General features: G+C 43.7%; 1 protein-coding gene across 1 annotated transcript in view; it reads left to right on the top strand.

Moving 5' to 3' along the window:
* The first annotated feature begins 731 nt into the window (after window positions 1-731).
* LOC126354079 (uncharacterized protein PF3D7_1120000-like) overlaps window positions 732-10840 on the top strand; it is a 266538-nt gene continuing 256429 nt past the window's right edge. Inside the window, exon 1 of the mRNA XM_050003460.1 lies at window positions 732-786. The gene's annotated coding sequence lies outside the window, so the exon portion shown is untranslated. The remainder of the gene's footprint in view (window positions 787-10840) is intronic.

Below are 10840 nucleotides of genomic sequence, written 5' to 3'. Positions count from 1 at the left end.
CATTTAGTACTTCATGCAAATCGCAGACAAATCTTTAATCTTTTAAAGCAAATGAAGCATTGTATTTCTTTGTAACGTCACTTCGTAAAAACATTTCCGGGCTAGGGATGGTGCCATTCTGCTCCACAGTGGATGTCCGACAACGACAGCGACAAACTACCATATAGAACTGATGGGACATGTCTTGGGCAGTGCACTCACACGGCACACAGCAAAAGGGACAGTATCGCCTCAGCAGTGCCGTACCAATTCTTATGCCATTTGTTTGCTGCTCGTTTCTGTCGACACTGAGAGTAAAGTAATACTGATCACTTTTCCCATTTTCTGTAATAATGATATATTTCAAACCTAAGCAAATTTTACAAACAAAAATGTCTCCTTTTTTTAAAGAAAAAGTTTACTTGAAAACGAAAATAACCTTAGCACTGCTGCTGTGGATAATCGATATTTCGGATTTTTTACCCGGTTATTAATAAAAAATAAAAAAGTGCTATAATCGAGACCAAACGAACACCGAAAAATATTGGTTATTCAGAACTAAAGTACAGGTATCGGTTTTCACCGGCCGGTTTTTCCATCCCTAAAATACCCTCTGCCATGCACTTCATAGTCGTTTACAGTGTGTGTGCGTGTGTGGACATAGACGTAGAACTAAGGTAGCGGAGTCAGCGCAGGCGCAGATTGTAGCGCTCACCGTCCAGGTCGGCTAGAATCGATGTGCGCGCATTTCTGCCGGGGCGTGCGCTGCGACCACCACGAGCCGGAGACTCTTCTGAGCCTGCGAATGTAAGTCCGCGCGTCGCCGCTTGGCGGCGCAGCTGCGCCCGCAACTCTATACAAGCGCCACTGATGTAAGTTACTCTGTGTCTCTGCTCTGATCTTCCATGTGTCTCGGTACTCCTCGAGCAACTACTGTGTCCCATTTAGTGATGGGCTGTGTCGAGAACTCTGCTCTCGATAGTCAAAAAGAACGAAATAAACACATGAGAATCTAGATTTTTTACGAATACAGTTAGATGCTAGAGAGGAACCCCACGCTTCAGTCTAGCAGTCGGTATTATCTAAGGTTCTAGGTTCTCGAATGTTTATCGTGCCTGCGTCTGTAATGTGTGATTCACCAGCTGCCCCTCTAATAGCAACAGTGGCTATTCTTGGCAAACCGAAACAATGAAATGAATGGAAAACTAGGTAACAAAGAGCGCTGTATTTTTTATAGCATTTTTAATGTGCCAGTAAACATTTCGAAGCCACAGCTTCGTCACCAGGGTTTCTGTAGTCATGTAACCTTCACTGTGCTGTCAACATGCCAGAAAGGGGTATCTGTGAATTTTGTTGATTTCTTTTGTTATGACATCACAATGCAGCGACTCCCACATGGTCAACAGTTTTAGAAATGTAGATTAGCACAATTAAAATGCTGCAAAGACCCCAGACGGATTTTATTTTTAAGTTTTCCAAAGGAATTTTAGTAAATGAAGGAAAGCTACATCCCTTTGTGAAGTTAGTTTTCCACGTAATACTTAACTCTTCGCATGAAAATAAGTTAATTTATGTAAAAAAGTGATTCTTTCGACTATTGTAGTCTCATTTTTCACTAGATAATGAATTACTTATCCTTTCATTACCAGTCACCCCGTCGCAGATTAATCTCCGATGTAATATGTGGATAGCCCTGTTTCATACGCATTTATACACTGGGAAAACAACCACATGATTTTTTTTTCCCTTTTGCAACGTAGGTTAAACAAGTTTTCTTAACTTACTTCCAGGATTACATTGAAACCAGGGGGAACTTTCGCACTTCTATAGTTTCAGATTATAACGGTATTTGGAATATGTGTAGGCATTGTTATAAGGGTAGTTGTGGGAATGAAAAAAATCTTCGATAATGAACCGAATGATGTGGAATTATAATCATGAATGTATGATACATCCTTGCATATACATTTCCATGAGATCAAAAATGTCTTTCGCATTCGGAATGTTTGTTCCAGCCTGTATGACGGGCAGAGATCATGGACTGTCTCTAAGCTACATAATCTATAACTTTAACTCGACAAACATTTTCAGTTACAGTAAGCACGTTAGGCCGTAGCAGCAATAGGCGAATCACAATTCAAGGCAACAATGACAAAGATCTTTGTGGTGTCGGAAAGTGTAATCGTTTAGAAAACTCAACTCGCACGACGGGCAGAGATAATGGACTGCCGCAGTGGTCACCGTTATCATCTGTGACAATGCTGTCTACAAATTATTCAGTTAACAAGTACTTTAAAACATTTAAAATGGTATTTGTATTGAAATAATATGACAAGCGAGTCTCTTATTCGTAATTAACAAGTTAACTTCGTGAAATATAGGTATGAAGCTCGGTATCCATGACTCCCTTTCGTCTGTGTTAGTTACAAGTCTCTTATGTTGTAAAATTTTCCACAAACAGTAAGTTTTAGCCCAAAATATTATGTAATGTCAAAAGCTCGTTAAAAGCCTTTCTAATGGTACTTCATTCATCCTTGCACATTTAGTATGTGTTGACAAAAAGGGATGTTTACTTGGGGAATAATACATATGAATCATATTAAGCGACTTTGGAACTATTTTTCCTAATACTTTATCCTTTCTCTATTTTCATGATAATTTTCGCAATGAGTGTAACAGACATTTTCAGAGTCTATAGGGTTGTGTTGATGCAAATACAAAGTACGTATGATCCAATATTTTTAACACACCCTTCAATGTTATGTTCCCATCTCTGTAACAAGTGATCAAGTGGAAACCGTTGGCCGAACTTCAGTAGAGGCAGTACTGTGCATTTCTCTAGATCATGTGAAAACCTAGAATTTCACAGTCCTCGACTCTTCGATTACCCAACACCAGTAAGGTGCCGCAGCTAAGGTTAGCGAGGCGCCCACACTAATCGCTGTTTCTCATGGAAGAACTGCCAATTAATGTTTACTTATATCAAGCGTATTTCATCAGTGCGATCTTCTTTGTTGGATTTTTCTCCGGTAGCTGTTCTTATACCGTTTCAGTCGGAGGAGTCCGAATTGTTCCGAAACATCGCACAACAGTATTAGTCTTCTAATTTATCAGTTTCGTAAATCAAAAGTGCTCAAGAGGGCTTGGAACAGTGTTTCCAAACAGCTTAATTGCTGTAAAACGATATTACTGTTTCACTGTGCAGCGGAGGGCGAGTGGAATTGAAATTTTCTTCAGGAAGTGCTAGCCCCGCAAGGTATACAGGAGAACGTCTATGTAGTTGGGAAGTAGGAGAGAAATACTGGCGTAAGTAGGGCTATGAGTCTATCGGTTTTAGTAATAAAATGATTTGCATTGCCAGTTGGCTACTGGTAGTGGATTCTATAATGTCATTCTCCTCTAGGCGATCAAGTTCTAGTTTCACATTATCGTTTGACACAAAAAGGTATATTGCGTGCTTTACAGAATTTTGGCGCAGCATTCTCCTTCAGCGTGATGGGTGCCTTGTAGTTTTACAGGCTATATTTTCGAAACAATCTTTGCAGCTCTTCGTTTGAAAAATCAGTATGAATCTGATTTGCTCCTTCATGAGTTGTGACGTGTATTGTATAAATCAAGATCCAAGAAATTTCTTCCACTACAAATCTAGCCTGTTTGGTTAATTACTTGTATGCAACCTCCGTTATAAATTGACATTTGTCTGGTATCCGTTGGTTGCTGTAGTTAAATAGTGAACTCTGGCATTCAGTTAACTTTGACGATCTTAATTTCTTGTGCACCTGTAAATTAATTACAGAGATTGACGAACCTGTGTCAGTTCGAAATTTCAGTGGCACATAATGTACACTTACAATCGCAGATAGAACCTTCTCATTCTCGGAAAAGTTAGCATTCATTTTATGTTTTATCCGTGAAAGTTGATTGAATTGGTCGCGCTCGTTCTGAACACGATTTGAATTTTTAATAAGAATCGATATTGTGTGCCTGAGTGTCTTATTGCGTTGCCTGATTTGCTTAAAGTAGCACAATCCGGATTTGTGACCTGTCTACTTACACTTAACGAAACGTGCGTTAAAAAAAATATATATCATTGTTATTGTGGTTAAGACCTTTACGTGATCGAGAACGTAGTTTTCCTCTATTTAATTTCTTATGACCTGTTGGTTCCATCGCAGTTTCAAGCCCTTTGACTTCCTTGAACAGCCGCACTCACGGCTTTGCCGGGCGGACTGCTTTTGTGTATAAACACACTAGCGTCTTCGTACTGAAGCTCGTCAACTCATACTAGCGTTTGTTCACATGCCCTGATTAAAGGCAAACAGTCCTACAATGTCGGATTAGACAAGTTAAAAAGGGCTTTCTAAAACTCATTATCGGGAAGTGCATACTATGCACGTCACGAATGAGATAATCAGTTTAAGTGTATCGTCATGTCCACATAGAAATTCTCAGTCTCTGGTTAAGTCCTGTAACTGTACTGTTCTCTCTTTGTAAGCCCGAGTCTTTTCCTGCTTTACATTTTCAAGTGTTATGTCATTATGTTGTGCCTTTATTTTTATCTTTTTGTTATAAAGCTAATCAGCAACTGAAGAGCTATAACGATTTGTGCTAGAAACGTGCTTAAGTGTTTTGGGTTCATCAACAATGTTATTTTTTAATCAGGAGAATCTCTAAGAATGCTATCAGTCACAGTATGGAAAAATGCATCTTGTATTTATAAGGGGGGCGTGAAGTGCCATGAAGGATTACAATTCTTGTTGTGAGTTTTCTAAAAATATTAAAGTAATCTTTCCGATTACTGGCAGATATTTTCAAATCCAGAAGGTTGGTTCATCAGTTTTTCTTTGAATTAAATGGTAAACTTAATACTGGCAAGCTAAAGATTAAACTGATCATATGGTTTATTTACGTTAAGTAGAATGATTGTGTCAGCAACATATCTCCTGTAGTAGACTACGTTCTTAACTAATGCTATTGTTCAACAAGGAATTTATTCTGTGTGCTGTTGTTGTTGCAGTCTTCAGTCCGAAGACTGGTTTGATGTAGCTAACCATGCTACTCTGTCCTAGGCGAACCTCTTCATCTCCCATACATCGCTACACTCCTTACTCATACTTTCAGAAAAAGAATTCCTAACACTTAAATATACATTATTTTTAACAGCATTCTTTTCTACAGAAAGCCTTCTCTTGTCATTGCCAGTCTTCATTTTACATCCTCTCTATTTTGGCCATCACGAGTTATTTTGCCGCTACTTTAAGTGTCTCGTTCCCTAATCTAATCCTCTCAGTATCATTTGATTTAATTCGATTATGTTCCGTGATCCTTGTATTGCTTTTGGTGATGTTCATCTTATATCCTTCTTTCAAGATACTGTCCATTCCGTTTTATTGCTCTTCCAAGGCCTCTGCTATCTCTGACAGAATTACATTGTCATTAGCAAACCTCGAAGTTTTATCTGCTACTCCAAGTTTTTCTTTGGTTTCCTTTACCACTTGCTCATTGTACAGATTGAATAACATTGGAGATAGGCTACAACTCTCTCACTCTCCCTTCTCAACCATGGCCTTCTTTTCATGCCGCTCGACTCTTATACCTACCATACGACTTCTGTACAAGTTGTAAATAGTCTTTCGTTCCCTGTATTTTACCCCTGCTGTATGCTACGCCATATGGTTCATGAAAATGTTTAAGTTTCAGCAAGAGTATGTTAAACCATTTACTTGGCAATAATAATTACGACTGAAACATAAGTAATTTCGAGGCAATTCAACTGTCAGATCAATAATTCAGTAATTTCTAGATGACACAGTTTTCTACACTTTAGGAAGTTATTCCTAGTCAAATATATAGTTTCTTTGCGGGCACATTAGCGTCCGAATTTGTCATACCAAGAGGCTTAAGCTAAGCCCCTACTGCGATATCCACACTTTAGTATCTGCACTGGCGTGGCAGCGTTGCCACGTTGCACTGTACTTAACTGGTCGACGGTGTCACGATAATAGCCGGGGACATAAGCCCATGAGAGGAAAGAAAAACTCGCCATGTGAGTCAGTCTATCGGAAGCAGGAATTTCAAATCAGCTAAGAAATGTGCAGGGATTAATCCAGCATGCAGTTGCCACGGGCGGCTGTCAACTGATTACAAGTCAACAACACTTGGAATGATATGCAGGGCATTAAGTACTTGAACTCAGCGGTAGTCTCGCGGTTCTAGGCGCGCAGTCCGGAACCGTGCGACTGCTACGGTCGCAGGTTCGAATCCTGCCTCGGGCATGGTTGTGTGTGATGTCCTTAGGTTAGTTAGGTTTAAGTAGTTCTAAGTTCTAGGCGACTGATGACCACAGCAGTTGAGTCCCATAGTGCTCAGAGCCATCCACTTGAACTCAGCGTAAGCTCTGGCCCATCCTGCTTACTACCGCCTGCAGGTAAATACACTACTGGCCATTGAAATTGCTACACCACGATCATGACGTGTTAAAGACGCGAAATTTAACCGACAGGAAGAAGATGCTGTGATATGCAAATTATTAGTTTTTCAGAGCATTCACACTAGGTTGGCGCCGGTTGCGATACCTACAACGTACTGACACGAGGAAAGTTTTCAACCGATTTCTCATACACAAACAGCAGTTGACAGGCGTTACCTGGTGAAACGTCGTTGTGATGCTTCGTGTAAGGAGGAGAAATGCGTACCATCACGTTTCCGACTTTGATAAAGGTCGAATTGCAGCCTATCGTAGCCTATCGCGATTGTGGTTTAGCGTATCGCGACATTGCTGCTCGTGTTGGTCGAGATCCAATTACTGTTAGCAGAATATGGAATCGGTGGGTTGAGGAGGGTAATACGGAACGCCGAGCTGGATACCAAAGGCCTCGTATCACTAGCAGTCGAGATGACAGGCATATTATCCGCATGGGTGTAACGGATCGTGCAGCCACGTCTCGATCCCTGAGTCAACAGATGAGGACGTTTGGAAGACAACAACCATCTGCAGGAACAGTTCGATGACGTTTGCAGCAGCATGGACTATCAACTCGGAGACCATGGCTGTGGTTACCCTTGACGTTGCATCACAGACAGGAGCGCCTTCGATGGTGTACTCAACGACGAACCTGGCAAAATGTCATTTTTTCGGATGAATCAGGGTTCTGTTTACAGCATCATGATGGTCGCATCCGTGTTTGGCGACATTGCGGTGAACGCGCATTGGAAGCGTGTATTCGTCATCGCCATACTGGCGTATCACCCGGCCTGATGGTATGGGGTGCCATTGGTTACACGTCTCGGTCACCTCTTGTTCGCAATGACGGCACTTTGAACACTGGTCGCTACATTTCAGATGTGTTAAGGCCTGTGGCTCTATCATTCATTCGATCCCTGCGAAACCCTACATTCCGCAGGATAATTCACGACAGCATGTTTCAGGTCTTGTACGGGCCTTTCTGGATATAGAAAATGTTCGACTGCTGCTCTGGCCAGCACATTGTCCAGATCTCTCGCCAATTGAAAACGTATGGTAAATGGTGTCCGAGCAACTGGTTCGTCACAATAAGCCAGTCAGTACTCTTGATGAACTGTGGTATCGCGTTGAAGCTGCATGGACAGCTGCACCTGTACACGCCATCCAAGCCCTGTTTGACTCAATGCTCAGGCGTATCAAGGCCGTTATTATGGCCAAGGGTGGTTGTTCTGGGTACTGATTTCTCAGGATGTATGCACCCAAATTGCGTGAAAATGTAATCACATGTCAGTTCTAGTATAATATATCTGTCCAATGAATACTCGTTTATCATCTGCCTTTCTTCTTTGTGTAGCAATCTTAATGGCCAGTAGTGTACGTCCGTCAGTGTGTCTGGCCATGCTACGCATTTACGCGGCCTCTTTGGTAGGTTTCAACACTATTCCTCAGTGCTACCTACAGAAACTCATCTGCCTCCATCACGATGTCCGCTGGCGGGTATACTAAATCACTGCCCCCCCTCCCCCACCCCTGCAATGGCCACATAGGACTCTGGCGAAAACCGGAGAAGCTGTCAGAGACCTTGGTACTGAATGAGCCACTTCAGTAGGCAACGCCGATGCTGCTGACTCCACCGACCGGCAGAGGGGCATGGATGATAAGCCAAAGCTGTCAGCTGGGGAAGGGGGGGGGGGCGAGGGGCTTACATCTCGTCAGCAGTGGAGATGAGGCTACCTTCATTGGCGACAGGGGGAGGAGATAGGAGGTAGACGAGGAGTGCTGATCAAAATCCGTGGGCTCCAGATTAGCAGGCATAGCTACATGTCTGACTGGGGCCCGAGGCTGCAAGTGAGGGGGACAGTGGGTTGAGTCCATGGAGGGAGCATCAACGGGGGAGCACACCACTGGAAGTAGGCGCCCGCACTTGGAATAATGTTGTTACCAACCCTACCACTCGGCCGACTAGAAGACAGTGACCGTGATGTCCCAACAGGGCAGGATGCAACTGATTTGAATGACACATCAGCTGCTCCACATCGACATTCGCCACAAACAATTTCTGAGGTTTGTGGCCCACCATGGCAGCTTCAGCAGGAAAACTAGTGGGCCGTGGTGCGCCATGGCATGTGACGCAGGGTGCATCAAATCCAGGAAACCCCGCAGCTTGTGTACATGCAAATGTTCTGCTGGACTGTACCCACTGACTGGAGTTGCTCAGTATGTAGCCAGAAAACTTGACAATGGATCACCACGGAAAGTGACAGTCACTGTCTTCTTCATCAGGGTCTTGAATACATACGCAAAGCACTCCAGCTCCAAGTTAGAAGCCAGGTGAAATGGGGCAGTAGTCAGACGCCAGATACTGTAATGAATTCAAACACTCAAGACAGATCGGTCCTCGGGAAACACTCAGTGGTAAAAAAAAATGACAACATACAAACAGTGTCAGTCTATGATGCAGAGGACGCTTGGCTATGTAAGGGAAATTGGACAATGCATCGACCACCAATAACCAAATGCTGCACAAAAAGGGATCCACAAAATCACTGTACACTCTAGCGCAAGGGTACTCCAGGACTGGCACAGCATTACAGCTTGGTTCTGTGCGTGGGCGTGCAAGCCCATGCCATATGTTCAGTTTCATGATCGATTGCCAGCCAGCAGATGTTTTATTGGGCCACTGTGTCCATATAAGTCATACTACAGAGTGATGCCTGCAGCAATTGGAGTATATGAGGGTCCAACCAAAGGAGGGGGGGAGGCGACCACTCAACAGTATTGCTCCTCTACGGCTAGCATGAGGACCACCTGGGCAATGTTGAGTTGATCACGTACCAGAAAAAAAACACACGCCATGCTGGATCAGCACTTGAAGAGACACGCTCTGCCTAACCCATCTAGACCAATGAAAGGATTTTCTGGAAAAATGGGTCAGCAGCTATGGTGGTCACGACCTCTTGTGCTGTCAATGAAAGATCCGACAGGGTTTGCCGAATGGCATCATCTAACACGAACTCAAGAGCCTCCTAGCTATTGAACTGCAGATCGGGCCCACCTGTAGCCATGGCACCACTTGAGGAGAGTAGTAACGAATGTTGTAGCCATAGTTACTGAGAAAGAGGGCCAACCTCTGCAGTTGGTAGGCATTCCTATTGGGCACTATGGAACGAGGGCCAAATAAGGACAGCAATGGCTTGTGGTCAGTGATGAGGAAGAGCTTTTAACTCCGAAAATAATAGCTAGAGTCTCCTTTTACAGCTATGACTAATAACGCTGCACTGCAGAAAGTGTCTCTACTGCATTAGCGATGGGCTACTGGGTGCCATTTGGATTCTAATGAGGTAGGACTGCACCAGTGCCATAGTGGGACATGCCAGGGTTAAAGGACCACCTAGCCACTGCTTAAGAGACTGAAAAGCCTATTGGCAATGTGCCGACTAAACTACGACCTTCTGTGGAAGCCATTTCATAATACGGCAGATGTGCACAGCCCGGAGAAAGAACTGAGAGTAATACGGAATGTTACCTAAAAAAGACTGCAACTCCTTCAGGTATTTAAAGGCTGGCATGTTTACAATGGCACCGATCTGGTTATATGCCAGGACAGCCGCTCGGAGTGGCCGCGCGGTTTGAAGCGTCGTGTCACGGATTGCGCGGCCCCTCCCGCGGGAGGTACGAGTCCTCCCTCAGGCATGGGTGTGTGTGTTGTTCTCAGCATATGTTAGTATAAGTAGTATGTGAGTCTAGGGACCGATGACCTCAGCAGTTTGGGTCCTTAGGAATTCACACACATTTTTATGCCAGGACAAGCACATCTTTGCTAATTAGATGTTCCAAAAATGGGGAGAAAAAACTGCACTTTTCCAGCTTGGAACGAAGGCCATCCTCCAGAAGGCATTGGTAAACCGACTGAAGGCTTCGTAAATGCTCATCTCTGGTAGGGCCCATTACTCAGACGTCATCAAGATAACTGACACAACAGGGAATGTCCTGGACTGACTGCTCCAAAAACTGTTGATTAATTCCAGGCATAGATGGGATTCTGAAAGGGAAGCGATTAAAATGATAGAAGCCCAAAGGTGGTGCTGAGGACCAAGAAAGTCTGAGAGAATGCGTCCAGTGGCAACTGCAGGTAGGCATAGCACATGAAGAAAGGAGCAGGAGGAGACTGGTCTTTAATAATATCCTGTCGATATCGAGGTCATTAGAGGCGGAGCACAAGCTCGGATTAGGCAAGGATGGAGAAGGAAAGCGGCTGTGCCCTTTCGAAGGAACCATCCTGGCATTTGAAAACGTAAACCTGCTTTGGATATGGATATGAATACGCAACAAGTTTCGCGTTGACTGTCTGTGAAGATCGCCGCAGAGGCTCTCGGCGCACGTGAAGATTCGCAGCGC

Source organism: Schistocerca gregaria, chromosome 3, assembly GCF_023897955.1.
Source record: "Schistocerca gregaria isolate iqSchGreg1 chromosome 3, iqSchGreg1.2, whole genome shotgun sequence".
Taxonomy (NCBI): Eukaryota; Metazoa; Arthropoda; class Insecta; order Orthoptera; family Acrididae; genus Schistocerca; species Schistocerca gregaria.
Note: the sequence above shows the minus strand (reverse complement) of the source record. Positions and strands in the feature narration are given on the sequence as shown.